This window comes from Dermacentor andersoni, chromosome 6 (genome assembly GCF_023375885.2).
Source record: "Dermacentor andersoni chromosome 6, qqDerAnde1_hic_scaffold, whole genome shotgun sequence".
NCBI classification, from domain to species: domain Eukaryota; kingdom Metazoa; phylum Arthropoda; class Arachnida; order Ixodida; family Ixodidae; genus Dermacentor; species Dermacentor andersoni.
In genome coordinates, this window is record NC_092819.1 from 49934921 (window position 1) to 49951527 (window position 16607).

General features: G+C 46.4%; 1 protein-coding gene and 1 long non-coding RNA gene across 4 annotated transcripts in view; one reads left to right on the forward strand and one right to left on the reverse strand.

Moving 5' to 3' along the window:
• The window catches only part of LOC126522943 (uncharacterized), a 538767-nt gene that overhangs the window by 419840 nt on the left and 102320 nt on the right, over positions 1-16607 (forward strand). The window lies entirely within an intron of this gene.
• Positions 3688-7093, reverse strand: LOC126522944 (uncharacterized). The gene is made up of 2 exons (XR_007597572.3): positions 6912-7093; positions 3688-3854 (listed from the first exon to the last, which is right to left on the reverse strand). It is a non-coding gene; the product is annotated as an uncharacterized lncRNA (long non-coding RNA).

Sequence of the window (16607 nt, forward strand, 5' to 3'; positions counted from 1 at the left end):
AACACATGCACATGCTGAGCTACTTTTGCCAACCTTTGTGCTAGATGTCAATCAGCATGAGCGAAGCAGCGAGAATGGGGAATTATGAAATTGAGGCAGAGGTTCGAGCATTAAGGGAAGTCATACTTATGAGGTGAGTACATGTGAAGAAAAGTATTCAGAAATGTTGGGAATTTGCAGTTTCCTGTTTATTTGTCTATTAAACTCTCCCTAGCTATTTCAGTTATTTCATCATGTGTTGCAATTTTTAGTTGCAATATGTTCTTCTTAAGTGCTGCCACACTTACTACTAGAAGTTTGAGAACTTATATTTCTTATTCACTTGGTTCATTCATACCTACAAGCAGCCGTCTTTTCACTTTACATCAGCTATTGAATGTAATGCCCAGATATGTTCTCAGTCTACTTCAGTAGGAGTCACTAACACAATGAATGATCATGAAGCATGTGGGTTCTTAGAAAGTGCCTTCATGTAATGCAGCTGTAAGTTAAGGTAGGGGATGCTTTGGAAAGCATGTTATGTGGCTTACATGAGAATTATTTTATGCCAGAAAGCACACAAATATTTGTGTTTATTTCTGGTGTTCTTCTTCCTTAATTACTTTCTTGATTCAGCGCATATATATGAAGCAAGAGATCTTGGCTTGTTCTTTCTTTACATTAGCAAATTACATTAATCATATAATAGCACACTTTACATAATTGAGCACATTAAAAGTCACTTGGCGAGCAAAACATGTACTTGTCTTTTTGAGTATCCCAGCTTAATGTTTTAGTGTGTGCAGTTTGGACGTGATTCTTGAGAAGCACTACGTCTGCTTCAAGTATATGAGGTATAATTGCTTTTGCTTAAAAATAATCCTAATCTTCCTTGATAGCTGTCCTTTTTTTACTAGACAATATAAGCATGGTGCTTAATTCCAAGATAAATATGCCTGCTGTAACTGTATGCATCAGTGTTTGACTATTCGTTACCTACTATTCCTATTAGAAAAATGTATTTGCCAACCTCCAGTTATTTGCATTGAAGTAGTGAAGAGTTTGACGGCAGCCTGTCTGGTTTGGTCAAAAGAGGCACGGTAAGTAGTTTAAAATTAGGTGCTAACCATAAAAATGAAAAATAAGAACTGGTTCAACTGGAGCTTTGTTCGCAATCTTTGCGAACAAGGCTTTCAAGTGGGAGCCGAAGCATCTATCTTGTATGCCCGATCTTCATTTGCTTATTGTTATTATTATTTGAATTCATCTAGCCCTAAAGAGGTGGCAATTTATTTCAAATACTACTCTTTGCATTTTGTTTCCATTGCTGAGTTTTTTTTTTTTTTAAGTAACTTCATGCACCACACAAGTACAACTCAAACATTTTCATTCTTTCAAGGAAGTCACAACTAGTGGAAGGTATTCTGCACTAACATAATTATTTTGAGATTTCCAGTAAATACGTAGTTCTCATAAAAAGTATCTAAATAATTTTGGCCTAAGCGGTTATACATTAACCATGTAGGCTTCATCAACTTCTGACATCACTTGGTCTTGGCAAACTTGTGAGCTGACAAGCTTGAGCATGCAGTCACTTCCCTCCATATTTGTTTCGATGAAGGCTTGCCCTTTGGTGCTACTCTGGATCCACCCCCGTTTCCTGTGATTACCACTATGGGCTTCAAGGCACACACCCTCAGGAAGACTTTTCATGCACAAACCTGGTTCTTTCACACTTTTACTAAGACAGACATTGAAAGCAAGGATGGCATAGCAGGCATGTTGGTTACAGAAGTACTCTATTAAATAGCTTTGTAAGTATTCATCTTGTGGACATGTCCATATCCTCTTCTGCTGAATTAGCTGGGGGAGCATGTCTCCTTCTCATGCTTACCCCAGCTCAGCCAATCAGAACTTCAGCAGCGGATGAAATGGACATTTCCACTAGGTGGACACGGAATACATCCCCTGTGCTCTGTCCTATCTTTCCACCCTTCTCCATGTATTTTACTCAGTAAACTACTGGTTCAGCATGTTGGCCACCTTAATCAATCTTCCAGTAGCTCAGCACTTAAAAGGTATACAATACAGATAAGGCACTGTAAACCCAAGCAGTTAGGCTGGCGATTGCTGCTGTTATGCACCATACAGGCAGACGCAATGGCTTCACTGTAGCTTTCTAAGTTAACTTTACTGAACTTTGAATTTAGAGAAGGCAGAATATAAAAACAGACTAGCATCTTTCTTATGTGCTTCACGCCTCTGCTTTTTTGTGTTACTAAAATAAGTATGTTGAACTTAAATGAAGTAGAAGGAAAAGGAAATTGTCACACAAATTTCATTTCACTGTCTTTTTAAAGGTATAGCAATATTTTTTAATTGCAATACAAGTTGTTACTTGTTTCGATCTTAATGTTCATTCCTCATACTCCAATTGGACTACAACTGTTCCCTCATCCACAGCTATCAAGGCCTTATGGCAACTTTGGAAGCTCTCTGAACTGAGTAAATGCTATGCATTGCATTATTTCTTAATACATTTTCATGGCTGCCTTTAACCTCTATAGTTCCTCATTAAAGCCAGCATCTCTCTTGTGACCACATTTAAAAGCTTGTGGTAATGTATGCCTAACAAGAAATATGGGTACTTTGTAGTGCTAGTATGCTCTAAGTAAATTGTTCTATGCAAAAATTTCTGACATAATTGTCTGACAAATACTGCATCATGTTTGCTATTTTGCCTTCTGTTTCAATTTCACTGCATCTATACATTTTACGAGTGCATGAGTAGGGTTTAAGGCTGTTCTTTAAAATGCTCATGAGCACTTATCATGATCAGTTCCCCATATAAGTGGTTTTGCTGATGAGAATACAGGAATACGAGCAAAATTGACATGGAACCAACATATAGATAATGTCTGCATGACTGCCTATCAAAAGTCATATTTTCTGAGAAAAAAAAACTGGAACGTGCATCGCGTAATGTAAAACTTATTGCGTACACCGCCTTCATTAGGACGATACTAGAATATTCAGCCGTTGTTTGGAGTCCCCATCAAGTGACGCTTAAGAGGAAGTTGGAAAGGATACAGAGTCTGGCGGCACGTTTCATTTGTTCGACATACCGAAGGAAGGAATCGGTCACGCTTATGTTACAGCGTTACAACTTCTATCTTCTTGAGGTACGTAGGAAAAAAATATAGGCTGAAGGTGCTTTATCAAATAATGCAGGATCAACTTTAGATTGATAAGCTCAAATATCTACATGCTCTAGGCAAAAGATACCCGCGAACTAACCACGACTATGTCATAAAGCCGACCGTATCAATAGTGATACATATCGATACCATTTTTTCCTGGATGCGATAGAAATGTGGAACCAATTGCCACACGCTATTGTTAGCCTAAAAGATGTCACCGACTTTGAATATGCTGCTGAGGCATATTTATGGGAGTTTTCGATTTAGTTTTGAAGTGCCAAGTGATATGTGCAACTTGATATTCATTGTACGTATTTTGATAAATGTCAGAAGTGTGCTGAACAGCATTCAAGTGAACATCTTATTCACTGTGAATTGACAAGTGTTAAGCAACTTTACGTACATTGACATTGTCCATATTTGATTTATGTAATTGGATTGTCCTCTCTGTTATGACCCTCTATGAGGGTTGACAGTATTAATAAATAAATAAATAGACAACGAGGGATGTGGGTAAGAACACTTTATTTTCAGCACACATGTTTTTTTAATGAACGGCTGTTATACTGCTAAAATCTGCACATTTAATAAAAGTACACTGCTCTGCTTCATCACTCCATGCTAAGTGCAAGTATCCCGTACCAGGAAGTCAAACCAAGACGTGGGATGTTCAGTCTGTGAAAACAAAAACGAGTTTGAAACATTAACGTGCAAAAACTAAAGCACACTCAAGAAAATAAACACAGCACAGGAACATATCCAATGAATCAGAATTACCTTTGAGAGCAAACATATAGTTTCTATGGCACAGTGAAGAAACCTTATTCCTCCGGCTTTTTTTGTGCACGAGAAAATATGAAAGTGCATGCGTTCTCCCCATATTGTGTATCTGTCACCTTTTCACACACAACAAAGATGTTGTCTCAATGTACCCAACTGTCTTTGCATATCCATTTCTCTGCTCTCATACCATGATACCTACAGTTAAAGGCTATAGCAATGCTTAGCTTGAATGAACCAACACAAGCTACATGCACTGTGCTGTTGAACATGGCATTGTAAGTTAAGATTCATGCATAGCACATTCATGTGCTATAAACATTTGATTGTTATTGTAGGCAAGATAAATGAAAAGAAGGTATGTAAATAAGGATGTTCCCTAATAAGCTGTGCAGAAGTGCTCTCCCGTTTGGACAGAAGCCGAGCACAGCTGCAGTGAACAAGAAGCCAACTTATACAGCATTTAAAATCTAGGTTCTAAATGTGCTACAGATTTTTCTGAATTCATGGTCGAAAATCTAGGTGTTAAAGGTGACAAACATTTAAACAGGTCTCTGTTCGGACTGGTAATGCAATGTGCCGCCTAGTTTGATAAAATATGCCATATCACTGGTCTCCCAAGCTAAGGCAGCTGTCTAGTTGCAAGTGCAAATCACTCAATTATGTCTAGGGCACGTTTCAGCAAAAGACAGCCAAGATTACTGTGCCACTGAGGTCTATTTCCTGACATCTGATTTCTTCTCAGAAAGCTACCTCTCTAAAAAAAAAAACCTTCACAACAAAATAACCCAAACCTTTCTTGAGAAAAACCATCACACTGGTCCTTGAACACTAATTACACAGTGGCTCCTTGCGATGTAATGTTATGTACGTCAGCACCTTACAAAGTACAGGAAAATTTAATAATGGCAGCGTGACAGGTACACAAAAGAAGTAAAGAGATAAAACATCACACAGGCTGCCATCAGTGTTCATATCTCTAGTTCAATGTGGATGTTTTTAGCAGTGAATACATGTTCTCATTAAACTGAGTCATAATATTACAAAAGCGAAGGGCAAGGGTCTTTACATTCTAAACTGACAAATGTGCTTTATTACGATTCACCGCAATACAGGTGTTTTGCAGTGAACGGTCACGTAAGGTTTTGGCTAACTACGGCGGGCGTGTCCTGCAGCGAGGCGTCTTGTGTATTGCGGTAAAGCGTATTATTGTGACAAGAGCTAATCTGGCATGTATGGCTTTAGCCAACAAAAGTTCTTAAGACACCATGCATCCTGCCGCAAAAATCTGCTTTGTTGAGAGTAGAACATTAGGTTCGTCGCCAACAGAAACCATACATTCCAGATTCACGTAAATCTTTCCCAATATTGGCATGCTTCACCGCAACACACAACTATGTTGCGGTGATAACGGTGGTCGAACAGGCTGGTGCAAATGTTTCGACAGGGGAGCGTGCCTTCATCAGGGCAACTGCTTTCCTTGGCAGTTTTCATATACGTGAGTCCCCCCAATTCCCAACAGGGAGATTTAGCTGGACCTTTGCCAAGAGACGTACCGACAAGCGTTTGGTAGTGGCTGGTAGAGATACAGGAGTCTAAAAAGCGTTGCTAAATTCGGTTCCGTAAGGTTAGCTTCACCGCAATACAAATAGATTAAGCAGTTAGAGATAAATGTTTTGCGGTGAATCATAGCAAGGGTACCTGGCCTTTGATGCAAAGCAGCTTCCCAAGAGGCACGCTAATCCAGTGGCTAGTTATGCAGTTCCCCGCATGCGAGTGAGTTCCCTGCGTTCGGCGGTTTCCCAGTGACATACAAAATGACATTGATTGACTGTGTTGTAAATGGGCGACGGCACTATATGCTGATCGATGCAAAAGCGTCGTTTCGCTTTCGAAAACTGCGCTCGGCTAAAGAAAACACCTTGACTCGCATATGACCAAAGCAGTTAGACAGGAGACTACGAAATTACGTAGCTATTATGGAAGAAATCAACAGTTCAGAAACAAATGGCTGTGTAAACATTAACTCAATTGCTTACGAGGCCGACAAACCAAAGGTTCAAAGCATCACAGCCACGTCCGAAATAGCGCTGAAGGCCAGCCAGTACACTTATTAGGCGCCTCGGCGCGCGTAATGTAACAGGAGACGGCAGGTGCACGCGTACATCATTAAGGAACACATATTATATATGTCGGTGAAAGCGGTCACTCTTCACTTCTGACATGCTTCACCGCGTAACACTAGTCTACTGCGGCGAAGCTGACTTCAGGACGCCGATTTATTCAACTTATCTAGCGAGTCAGGTCCGTTTAGCACGCTTGGCAACGTTTGACATTTTCTGCATTAATTTCGTTTGTTCTTTTTAATTTTCTTATCATAGTGACCCTGTATCACGCAGTAGCAGAGCTGGTGCCGCGTCTTAACTGCGTTAGGAAAGGTAAGCGTATATGCAGCAGGCACGGCGGCATTGGCTCTTGTTTGGAAACTTCAAGAGACGCTCTTCCGCGGAGCGATGCCATTCGTATTATTAAAAGAATGCAGGTGATGATTAAATGAGCCGCAGCAAAGCTGTAAAAAAGCAGTAGTAATGCTGTTCTAAGATCCTCTCGCTCGAGCGAGATGGTCTTAGACAAAAAGCACGACGTAACGCGATCTGACGGAACAGCTCGTCATGCCAGTGTTTTCTCGCGTCCTCGTTCTTACGCGCACCCTCCCCTGAAAAAGACTACTGAATGGTTCTGTGCACGCACTGACGATCCTGACGGAGGCAATACCACTCACATATGAGCAGCTCCATATAAGATGCCACGGCCCATTCCACATGCCGGCTGCAATTTGACGCGGCCATGAGGCAAAATATGCGCACAAGGTACCTAATGGTAACGCATCAAACAGCTCACAGCCCCAATCCTTTATTACACGCATATAGCGTGGAAAGATGAATTACTCACGCTCTAAGTGGGCACGGAATACGAACCGCTTCGCAGCGCAGCCGGCTCCGCAAGACAGACGCCATGGAAATGAGCGGATGTGACATCATGGGTTATAGCGGACGTGACGTCATGGGTGAACGTAGACATTTCGGGCACCTTTCGTCTGCTGTGCCCCGGGCACAGCAGACACGGCCTTTAAAGAAAAAACCGTAGCGAGCGCTCGCCGCTACCAACGCGCGCGTACTCGCGCCTACGAAAAGACTGCGCGGGTGTTTTTGACGGCGTCGCGCAGATGGCGTTACGAGTTCGTGGCTCTCCAGCAGAAGTAGGGCGGCTGTGGTGAAGGCTAAGCAGGGGCGCCGGGGTGGCTGTAGTGGCCGAGGCCGAGTGGCCGAGTGTCTTCGATCAAAGCGTTGTTGCTCTCTCTCTCTCTCTCTCTCTCTCTCTCTCTCTCTCTGTTCCTTTGTTGGCGTCTGCTTGCGCAGTCTGTCTGCCTCCGCTGTGATTTTTACCGACGCGTTGGTGAGAGTTGTCCGAGCAGTGGCTGTGCAGTTCTGCTGCAGAGCGCCAGGTCGTGCGTTCGATAGTCGGCCGATATTTTTTTTTTTTTGTGCACGTTACAGAACACCAGGAGGTCAAAATTAATCCTCCACTATGGCATCTTCCGCACAGCCCCTACAGTGTCTCTTTGGAATGCTGAACCCCATGAAGGAATCAATCAGTGCCAAAGACCTTCGCTGTCGAGGCGCTAGCTGTCTCCACAATTCGGTGATGCCATGACACCGAGCTTTAATTTATTTGTTTTAACGTTCCTGAATTCGTGAACTGGCCCACGTACTACTCACACGTTAAGCGTGCTGTAAACGTGTATTTCGTTTCTCGAAACAGGTGTACCTCTGGAACCCAAAGCATCACTCAATTAATCAGTGTCATCGGTGTTTCTGATTCCGTTTTGTAAGCTGCGATTATTTACCGTTACGTTTAAAAAAAAAACGTAATTTTTTATCCACGTGGCTTGACCTGGAATGTTTGTCTGAGGACTTCACTTGTGACGAAAAAACAGTACAAACTGCACACTACCGCTCCCCGCTCAACCAGGTGGAGCACGTCGCCGTTGCTGGGTGCCATATGCTAAGCAACATGGGCCTGTCGAGGTTACGAAGGAAGCATAGTTATCCGTTTCATGCGCAGCGAGCGACTTTACGAAAGCTAGAGAGGGACTTCTCTCAGTGAGGCTCGCATCGGCAATCAAAAGACAGTGCGTCGCATGACACATGTATAACAGAAAGAGATAGGTATATGTGCCATCTAATTCGATGTACGAAGTCTGATACGTGTATGTCGCAACATATGCATAACTACAGAAGGCGTCGCGTATTTGAACCTATTTACCGCGGAACAAGCTGAATGACACGTTTCTATACGACCAGAGGCCGCAGCACACCGCTTGTTTAATTCGCATAGTGGAAACACAAAGGTGCACGCGATATGCGATCTGACCTAACATTACGTCCAGGCGGGTAGCCATTGTAAAACGTGAAGTAGTTATATAGAAAGCGTCGCAGGTCAAAAAACAACCGCACAGCTGCGAAACGCGCAGTGTCAGACGTGTGAGACCATATTTGCGCATAGCGTCACGTATAGTTGACTGCTGTGTACGAAACGGAAGATTACAGCACCGCAAGTCGACTTTTTAGTAGAGCAGAAAGCACGTGATGCGATTTCGCGTCAGATTAGACGTATTGTGTAAGCTGTCGGGCCGACAACTGCACGCATCCAACCAGTTTCCGGGAGGTTGTTCCGACAGGTTTGAACAGTTGGAACAGCTGCCTTCCAGACGTGTCGATCTCGTGGACAAGCCGGGTCGTACCACGTGGCCATTGCTGAGGCCCAACACTACCGACAAATGGGACCGCACCTTCGTGCGTTGAAATGCACGTCTGCAGCAGTTAGTTATACGCTCAATCGCGTGGGATATCCTGACGGCGTGGTCGGAAAAGCTTGCGTTCGTCGCGTAATAGCTTTCCGATTTTCTTGCGTTCGTTTCGCTCACCGCGCTGGATTTCTTTTGGTCGTTGGCCAGCGGAGTTGCGTAATTAAAGGCAGATTAGCGCAGGAAGAAAGAAAAAAATAACGGTAGACTAGTGTGAAACCTGGCGTAACCCTCTCGGGGCGTAATAATGACGCCCGCCCGCGTGTGCGAACGCCGATAAGAGACGCTGCATGCTGTGAGTCCCTCTCTCTAAGCAGCATGCGGCCAACTTATCGGTTCTTCCATCTGCGCAACCGTGGGGCCATTGTTCGGCTCGAGTGCTCACATCTCGCCTCCCCGTTGTGGCGCGATAACGGTCTTTTCGGTAGGTAGGCGTGGGGGGTTACTGCGCACAAATACTCCGGCCCATGGGCGCGCTTAGCAGGATCGCGCGCTCCCACCGCCGCGCGTTGGACTCTCCCTCTCGCTTCGCGCTCAGTCGCGTTGTTTTGCTGATGAACTCGCATGGGGGCGCCCGCGCGGGCGCATCGTTAGATGGAGAGTGAGTGAGTTAGCGAGCGGCATAGGCGGTGCCTTTTGTTTCGGTCTCTGCGAGCGCATTAAACTCCGTGCCCACGCCGTTTACTCCCACTTACTTTCGGCACGGATGCTGTTCGCATTTTGTACGGGTGCCCGCGCCTAACATTTCTTTCTTTATTATTGTTATTTCTAGCTATCCTTCGTTTCACGTTTCAGCAGTCGTTACAGATTCGCGCACCTGTTTGCTTCGCGAATGAGGACTGTCGTATATTCTCCGTGAGAAAAAGAAACTTCAAGTCCCGGGAGGTTTCCGGGTTGTTTATGTGGGGTAGCTGCGCTTTTCACTTCGACAGCGCGGTACGTATATAACTTTGTCGGCAGCGTCGTTGGGCTTGCGCCAGCAGCCGCTTCGTTCCGACCAAAGCTTTTTTTCTTTCTCTAACGCGGTTTTACGGCTGTGTCTCCCCACGCACAACTGACTTCCCGGTGAAATCTCTAGCGGGGCTTATTCGTCTCCAACTCGCTGGCCGTTTGAATCGCAGTGCTCCCCTTCAGCTTTCCTGACTTGATTGCCTCGAGTTTGTCTTAAAGGGACTCGAACGAGCGACGCTAGATCGCTGTTTACTGGTGAAACATCATTTCAGGATTCTATATGTCTATTCAGTTGGCGGGCGAGAGAAAAAAAAATTGATTATTGCTAGAGAATATGTACGCCAAACCTCATTCTGTTCAACCCCCCCCCCCCCCCCTTCTCCTTACTTAAAAGAAAACGCCTGGTTTCTTCTGGGTCTATTTACTTTGTTTTCTGCGTATTAAACGCTTTAATCGTGTTATATTTGTGTTTGCTTTGTATATTTCGATCATTAACTGGATCTCGGCCCACTCACACAATACCCCAGCATGAAGTCCATAGCAATTCCTTAAAAAAAAAAAGAGAATCAACAACTAAGCGCCTTATTCGGACCGCACAGCGCAGGCTGTGTGTGGCCTTTGGTGAGACCCGCAGCTCTTTCAACATCGGAGGTCACGTCCTGACGCCACTTTAGGAAGGAACGAAGGAAAAAGTAGAGAAGGAAAGGCAGGGAGGTTAACCAGTTTAGCGTAACCGGCTTGCTACCCTACACATGGGAGAGGGATGGGGGCGATGAAAGATGGGGAAGGGAGAGAGAGAGAGAGCACATAGCACAGCACACAAACATCGTCCGGTAGAGTCCATCAATCTGGCATTGTACGTGATAACACTGTCAGAGCCGCTTGTCCAATCCCGTCTCTTTCAAAAACTGAAGTAGTCCCTTCGTCGCCTTCACCTGCGATGTCTTCTGTCGGCGGCATGTGAAAATCGTGTCGAGGGACAATGGTCTAGTGTCAAGGTGCGCGAGAACGGATGCCAGGGACTGTCGCTGAACATTATATTCAGGACAGTCGCACAGAATGTGTTGCAGCGTCTCCTCGCAAAGACAGGCATTGCAGAGAGCGTTGTCGGCCATTCCAATGCGGAATGAGTAAGATTTCGTGAAAGCCACCCCTAACCATAAGCGATAAAGCAGAGTCGCCTCGCTTCGGCGGAGTCCAGTTGGCATATAGAGATGCATCAAAGAGGGCAGGTGGTATTGACGGTTGCTCTGGTTGGTCTGGCTGTTTGGTGTGCACCATGAAGAGAGCGTCATCTCCTGTGCAAGCACTCGAAGTCTGCTAGCTGCGTCGGATCGTGAAAGCGGTATGGCCTCTTCTTGTGCGTCTTCAAGAGCTGCCCGAGCGGCATTATCGGCGTCTTCGTTTCCAGTGACGCCGCAGTGACTTGGCAGCCACTGAAACGTCACGTGGTGTCCTTTCTCCTGTGATGTATGGAATAGGCATCTAATATCGAATACGAGCTGTTCGAATGGCCCGCGACGCAGAGCTGATAGTACAGATTGTAGGGCTGCCTTTGAGTCGCTGAAGATGGACCATTGTCGAGGTGGCTCCCGACTGACGAAACGGAGTGCAGCGCGAAGAGCAGCTAGTTCAGCAGATGTCGACGTTGTCGGGTGGTCAGTCCTGAAGCTGATGGTAATAGCTTTTGCTGGGACAACCACAGCACCGGACGAACACTGGGTGTTTGTGGAACCATCAGTATAAATGTGTTCACTGTCCGCGTACCTCTCGTGCAGAAGAAGCAGAGACAGTTGTTTGAGGACAGGCGACGACAGTTCAGACTTTTTTCCGATTCCTGGTACACTGAGATGTACTGTGGGGCTGATAAGACACCAAGGGGGTATCGATGGTTTAGATGCAGCGGTGAAGCCCGAGGGAAGTTTGTCGTTGTACTTGTTGATAGTTTTAGAGAATGATGATTGGTGCCTGTCTGAAGGTAGTGCTGCAAGGTGGTGATAGGGGGCACGTGCAAAATGTCTGATGTGCGTTCTCAGGGCTTCCACCGTAATGTGAGTTCGCATTGGATGGTCCCGAGCAACCGCAAGAGTCGCCTCTGTTGACGTACATCTGGGCAAACCAAGGCAGACTCTGAGTGCTTGAGCTTGTACTGCCTGCAGAACACGAATATTTGTCTTGCAGGTGTTGTTCAGTACAGGTAGACTGTATCTTAAAAAACCGAGAAAGAGAGCTCTGTAGAGTTTAAGCATTGCGTCTACTGACATCCCCCACGTCTTCCCTGTCAAGTATTTGAACAACTGGGAAGTAGCTGTCAGGCGCCGTTTCATGTAGGCCACGTGTGGGCTCCAACAGAGGTCTCGGTCAATAATGACGCCAAGGAATCTGTGGTTTCGGACATAGGAAATGGTCCGCCCATTGATTGAGATGACATAAGGCGTCATCGGTTTCCGAGTAAATGCGACTAGTGCGCATTTTTCAGGTGAAATGCTGAGACCCTGTTTACACAAGTAGTTCGCTGTCAAAGTGGCCGCTCTTTGAAGTCGCGCACGTATCTGAGGACGTGTGACTGCCGAAGTCCAGACACAGATGTCGTCAGCGTATGTTGAAATCTTGATGGTAGTTGGCAAGCATTCAGCAAGTCCAACAAGAGCGAGGTTGAATAGCGTCGGGCTGAGAGCACCGCCTTGAGGAACGCCCCTGCTGGTATAGCGTCGCGTAGTTGGGCCATCGTCAGTTAACACATAGAATGATCTTGCAGACAGGTAACTTGCAATCCACAAGAAAACTCGACCACCTAGGCCAACCGTCGCAAGAGCGTCGAGAATGGCCTCATGTAATACGTTATCATATGCCCCTTTCACATCTAAGAATAAAGCTGCAGATAAACGCTTACGGGACCTTTCGTGCTGGACATATGAAACGAGATCAACTACACTGTCGATGGAAGAGCGGTCACGTCGGAAACCAGCCATGGAAAGCGGATAAATCTTGTAAAATTCAAGGTACCATTCCAGGCGGCCAAGGATCATCCGTTCCATTATCTTTCCTACACAGCTGGCCAGTGCTATTGGGCGGTAAGAGGTGAGTTCTAATGGGGATTTGCCCTGCTTTAAGAGTGGCACCAGGCGGCTTACTTTCCATTCGTCAGGAACATTTCCCTCCTGCCATGAGGAGTTGTAAAGGCTCAACAATTCTATCCGTGCGGACTCTCCGAGATAGCACAAGGCCCGGTATGATATACCATCTGGACCCGGAGATGATGAGCGCCTGCAGAGAGCTAGTGCCGCTTCGAGCTCCTCCATTGTAAAAGGAAGGTCCATGCGGCAATCACGGGAATGGGGGACGTCAGCTCGGGCTGGAGGATCTGGACGAGTCGCTTGGTCTGCGATCCACGCACAAAAGTCTTCTGCGACATCGATGTCTTGCCGCCCTTGGAAAAGCGCTAGCGCCTTGAATGGAAAACGCCGTTCCGGAAGGCAACGCAGACCTTGCACCGTTTTCCAAATGTGAGACAGTGGCTTGCGAGGGTCGAGTGTCTGGCAAAACGTTGCCCACCGTTCCGACGCTAATCTATCCATACGACGCTGAATCTTCTTTTGCATCCTCCTGGCTGCCCTAAGGTCATGGATTGATTTTGTACGTCGATATCGACGTTCCGCCCGGCGACGAAGCGCTCGAAGTCGCTCTAATTCTATGTCGAAGTCATTTCGCGTGGAAGAGATCGTCATCATGCGAGTGGCGTTTTGCATCGTCATTTTAATCGTTTGCTCTAACCCAGAGGGTAGGCCCTCGCGGCAGGCATCTTCCATCTCAGATTTGAAGTTGGCCCATTGAATCGTCCGAATGGTATTCCGTGAGCCTGATGTAGACGACAAGCCTTTGATGTTCAGATAGGTGGGAATGTGGTCACTCCCATGTGTCTCAATGTCTGGAAACCACTTCACACATCTGGCGAGAGAGTTGGAGACGAAAGCAAGGTCGAGGCAGCTGCCGTATGTCACGCCTCGAAGAAAGGTGGGGCTACCATCGTTCAGGAGAGTAAGGCCATAGTTGTGGGCGATACTTGCCAATCTTCGTCCTCTTGCATTTGTCCTTGTACTTCCCCATGCTGGATGGTGCGCATTGAAATCTCCTATGATGACCCATGGGGCGGGACAAACACTCAAGATATCCTCAAATCTTTTGGTATTGAAATTGCTGGAAGGCGATATATACACGCCTATGAGAGTAAACAAGAGTTTGTTCTTTTTAACTGTGATGCATATATATTGATTGTCGTCGTGGGGCGCAATTGGTTGCAAAACATAGGTGAGTTCACGACGAACAAAAACAACGATTTTGCTGCATGCACCGTTTGTTGATGACATGATAAACTCGTATCCTGACAGTCTTATTGGTTTCGACAAGTTGGGCTCACAAATGACGATGAGTGGAAACCCATTGGTGTAGACAAACTGACGAAAATCTGAAATTCGTGATTTTAGCCCTCTGGCGTTCCACTGGATGACGGACGCTGCTTTGACTTCTTTCCGGAAGGATGGGGTATGAGTAGCCATCTTTCTAGTTGAGGGATGCAAGCACTGGGCTTAAGGCGTCCAACACTTTAAGTGCGCTTCGAGCAGATGGTGTCCTCATGTCCACTAAAAGCGCTCGAATGGCCTCCATGAGAGAACGTAGCACCGAGATGACTTGACGGTCTGTTTTGGGTGAATCATCCATGGCCGGAGAAGGATCAGGTGGGGCCCCGACCTTCTGAGGTTCTTTCGCAAGGGAGCGGCTCGGTAGCGTAGGCCATTCCTCTAAAGATAGAGTCTTTTCTGCTTCCTTCGTGGAAGTGGTGGGCCCTTTCGCGGCGCGGCTAACTGGCACCGCAGAGGAGTGGGTACTGTCACTTCGCGCATGCGTCTTCTTCGAAGACGTACGATGGTGCCGACGTCGACGCCGACGCCGGACTACTTTGGCTGCCTCCCTGTGGGCCGAATTGTCTCTGGCCATTTGCTTGAGAACCGCGCGTTCCCTCTTGATGCGGGGACAGTCTTTCGACGAGGCCGCGTGAGGGCCGCTACAGTTGGCACACTTCAGGACCGTGGCACCGCAGGTCTGTTCTGCATGAGGTTCAGCGCAACGGGGACACAGTAGCGAGTTGGGACACACGCCCTTGACGTGTCCTAGCCTGAAACACTGATGGCATTGAAGCGGCTTCTGGATGAATGGTCGAACCGGATGTCGAAAATGTCCGACTTTAACGTGGGATGGGATACAATCCCCCTTGAATATTACTTTTACGCAGCGCGTATTCCCAAGGCGGCGCACTTGCGTAATGATCGTGCCTTCGTATGCCGGCTTGATGAGGCTAGGTAAGTCATCATTAGGAATGGCTATGTCGATGTCGTAAATCACACCGGCTATGGATGTGTCGTCGATCGGGATAAAGGGGCGCATTTTGATTCCGCCTAGCTCCGTGATCGCTTGAAGTTTTCCAAGCGCAGTCGCGTTGAACACATCTATGGCGAGTATATTCTTGCGTGGATTTATTCTTATATCTTTAATTTGATCCGGCACCGCACGTTCCAGAAAAATGGATAGGGCTTGCCTGTTCAGCAATCGTAGGTTGCTTGATGGCTCTTCCGGCATATAGATGATGACGTGTGGCCAGCGCGCAGGCCTTGACTTCATAGTCGTTGTGCTCGCAGGAGTTGACGGCGCTGTGTTGACGATTTTTCTTCTCGCCCTCTTACTCCGGACGGGTATGAAGCCGTCGTCGGATGAGTCGTCCGACATGGAGTACAGCTCGGTGTCTTCGGTGTCACTGGGGGAGCCAACTCGCTTCCTTGCGGTTGACGGCTGTGATGACGTCTGGCCAGGCGGGCCTCTAGCATGCTCCGCGTCCATGGCTGCAAGACGGGGAGGCGAGGCACCTCGAAAGCCGAAGATTTTACCAAAAATTCACAGAGCACAGAAACAAGTGTTCTGCCAAGAAGACACTTCGTCGTCTTCTTCGACGCCACTTTAAGCTGTCGCCATTGGTATGCCATTAGTACGTGGGTGAGGGCAAACCGGGTGATGCGGAATAAAACCTAAGATAACCCGTGCACGTGTTATATTGGTTCTAGAATTTCTAACGCACATGTAAAGCAAGTTTACGTTTTTTTTTCTATTTTCTTTTTTTTTTTTATGCAGCTGCAACCGCGCGATAAACGTACAAAGCCTCGCTGAAATTACTCCCACGGCTGATGACCACTTAGGGACCGGTCTCGCCCATTTGTTTTTCTCGTGTAGGCATAAAATCGAGTCTCTTGTTTTTGATGGTTTCCACGTGGCAGACAAACGCGCTGACGCACTTTATAGCGCGCTGCAGATAAGTTTCATTCCAGGCGTGCATCTTCTTGTACCGCTGGGTCTTGAATAACTTACTTTTCTTTGTTGTAGTGTTTTAATTGTGGAGGTAAATGTTTATTGGACAAAAAAAATGTAAATAAAACGCAGCTGAAAGGGTCTTTCTCTTTCTTGACGGGATGCCTAGATTAAGTTTATTGTCTTGCCTCTCAGCCGGTTTAACAGCAAGTAGTGGTAGGTGGAATTTATAGTAATGGAAACGTTAGCAGAGCATACTTCGCCAGCTTATCCAAAAGTTCGAGTTGCTGTATGAACGAAACGATCGTGTGAGGTGAAGTGAACCCTTGCAGCTATTAAGGAGTTGCTATACCGCAGCATGGCAGTGATTTTCCATAACAATAAATAAATACTAAAAAAAATGCCAGTACGCATCCTTTAGGGGTGATTATGGCCATATGTCGTCCATATCTTGTCCATACGTTGTCCATATGTGC